This window comes from Frankliniella occidentalis, unplaced genomic scaffold, assembly GCF_000697945.3.
Source record: "Frankliniella occidentalis isolate FOCC.00 unplaced genomic scaffold, Focc_3.1 Scaffold14, whole genome shotgun sequence".
NCBI classification, from domain to species: Eukaryota; Metazoa; Arthropoda; class Insecta; order Thysanoptera; family Thripidae; genus Frankliniella; species Frankliniella occidentalis.
This window is the reverse complement of record NW_026267144.1, coordinates 1,686,277-1,688,882: the sequence shown is the minus strand read 5'-3', so window position 1 is coordinate 1,688,882 and position 2,606 is coordinate 1,686,277. Positions and strand designations below refer to the sequence as shown.

General features: G+C 63.4%; 1 protein-coding gene across 3 annotated transcripts in view; it reads left to right on the top strand.

The window, feature by feature from the left end:
• Positions 1 to 812: 812 nt before the first annotated feature.
• Positions 813 to 2,606, top strand: part of LOC113203410 (uncharacterized) — a 22,904-nt gene continuing 21,110 nt past the window's right edge. For 2 of the 3 annotated variants that reach the window (XR_008010790.1, XM_026418089.2), the window contains exon 1: positions 814 to 991. The gene's annotated coding sequence lies outside the window, so the exon portion shown is untranslated. Of the gene's footprint in view, positions 992 to 2,606 lie in introns of all 3 variants that reach the window. The other variant, XM_026418090.2, reaches the window with a different exon arrangement.

Genomic DNA, 2,606 nt, shown 5'->3' with positions numbered 1-2,606 from the left:
GACGACCTGATTGTATCCGCGTGAAGTTCGTAGTGCGGTAGTAGAGGTGCGGGTGACATTGGCAAGATAAGGGGCCCCGCAGCAGTCCCGCCAGCGGCCAGCCAGCGGCCAGCCAAGAGGAGAGGCAGAGGCTAGCGCGGGCTGGGCGGGGCGTCACGGTGGGGGAGCGGGATAAGGACTCCGAAGCGCTCCGAAGACGACATAATCACGGAATCGCAAATCCGAATAATGCTCTGCCAACCATTGTAGCGTGAGAAAGGAAGGAGTCGCGATGAAGAGGGGCCGGGGGGGGGGGTCGTCCAGGACGCTCACACACGCCCCTGCCGCTCCCATTTCCTCACGATCTTCGGGGACAGCTGAGCACGTTCCTTGTTTTTGCGCGATGATGATGTGACGGTGATCTCGTTGTTTCTCTGTCGTGTCGATGAGCAGGTGGTGAGCGGTATGGCCAGGGCGGCGCAGGAAGCCCCTGGCTGTTTTAGTGCAGGCCCTTTGGGTGCTCGGTGCGGGGGAGCGCAGGGACAACAGACGGGATTCCCTCCCCAGTCTCCGCTCCTCCCCTCCCCGGCCGGAGCCCCCCACCCCTCTGCGTCCAGATCAATGGTGTTGGGGCGCTTGCGCCCGGGCAGGCCGGGCAGGAGCCCTTGCGCAGCGCGGCGCCTGCAACCTCCTGTCTCGAGCGGGCAGTTTGTCTTTCCCTGCTCGTCGTCCCCGGCGCGGCGGCGTGTTCTCTCAGAGCCCCCTCCCTCCTCCTCCTCCCCTCTCGCGGAGCCCCGGCGGCGCAGCCCGGGCCGCCAAGCACTGCTCCACCCACGTGTGGTGTGGCAGTCCGTCACAGCACTCGGCACTCGGCGCACCGGGCCGAGCCGAGCCGAGCCGCAGACGAGCCGAGCGTCAACACGGAGCCGGGCCGAGCCGGGCCGGGCCGAAACCTTTCCGGCGAGTCGCGTGCGCAGCCATCGCGAAACTAGAGTACCCGCATCCGTCGATGGTAAAAATAAGAAGGAAAACAACAAGAAGAGAGAGAGGAATCCTCGAGTGTGTCGTGATTGTGTGTGTGTGTGCGTGCGTGCGTGCGTGCAGTGGTGGCCCAACCGTCCCCAGCGCGTGTCCTTTATACTGAACGGCTAAGTCGCCCAGCCCTGCGGCTTTGCGTGCGACGTTATTTGGGATTGCTGGTCCATAGTGATTTCCGGTGATGCACCATTACATACGACAAAACCGGCGGGCGGGCGGCTCTGGCTCTACACTACAACCTCCCCGCCCGCCAACCCCAACTTAACCCCGCCCCGCGCCATTGTTCGCCAAGGACCCCCCAGGCTCCGCAGAGGCGTCCGTTCCGATAACGTGCGATAAAAAGAGGCATGCAGGTGGTCCTTGCGGTCCCCCGCCCCGCCCGTGTCAAGGGCCGGGCCGGCGGGCCGAGGGCCTGGGCCAACGGTGGCCCCGCATGTCTTTGGGCGGCACAGTGCGGCCCTTGCGAACCCCTTTTGCCTTTCAAGTCCCCAGCAAGGCGGAGGCGCAGGCGCTGTTGAGGGTCTGGTCTGTGCTCAAGAGCGACGACGCGTGGCGCGGCCGCTGCCTTGGACTGAACGTAAAGACAGAACTTGCCCACCATAAGCTAGAGAGATCTTTGTCGAGGGCCGGCGACTATCTCGCGCCGTTTCGTGGACGTGGACGTATGCCTGTCGTCCGGGTACTTCTGCCTGCGCCCGAGGAGGTCGCATCCCACAGGACGCGGCGGCGGCCGCCGCGGTCTACATGCAATACGACCGAAAAGGTCGGCCCTGATGTCCGGGAAAGGCCCTGTCAGGGGCCCGCGACGGCCGCGTCAGCCGCGTCAGCCGCGCCCGCGGCAACAGCACGGCGTGAACACCCGCGGCGTTAGGCACTCGCCCCGCCCCGCTCCGCCCCACCCGCCGCGGCGCTTGCCTGCCTTTACAATTTGACGGCGGCCGCCCGGGCCGGCCGCGGCCGCTGTTGCTGATGACTGAATGGAAAATGGCAGAGTGACTGACTGCGCACGCCGGCCGGGCGCGGGCCGCGTCAGCGGTGGCGGCAGGTCGCCTCACCGCCACCCGTACCTCACGCTGAAAAATAAAAGTGTGGGATATTTATTCCGAGGGGAATGAGGGAAACCCCGCTCGGTCCTAATCTTTCATACACCCGGACATTTACTGTACTGTACGGTATTTTATAAATTTCCGAAAGAGGTGAAGTTTATCGTCTTCGTAACGGGTCATCTGGAAATATCATTTTAGATTCGTTCGCCAAATTACGTGAGCTCGGCGCCTGCGAGACTCAGGGTAGGCCACCCCGCAGGACACGCGTGCACTGCAGGCGAGATGCTGCCTACCTACCAGGCGCCATGGAGAGCTTGCAGAGAGGCCGAACCAAGGAAGCCGCGCACGTTGCGCTCTTCGACAAGTTTTGTAATAATGTAGATGTACGTCTGTCCGAGGGCCTCGCCCGTCCGGAGACCAAGCTGTTTAAAGACTACGAACGACGAATACGCGAGCTGGACAGCACAACAACTCGACCTTCGGCCGCGCGTACGAGCACGGCGCGAGCGATATCGCGACGCTCGCATGTGAGTAGTTTTCTAA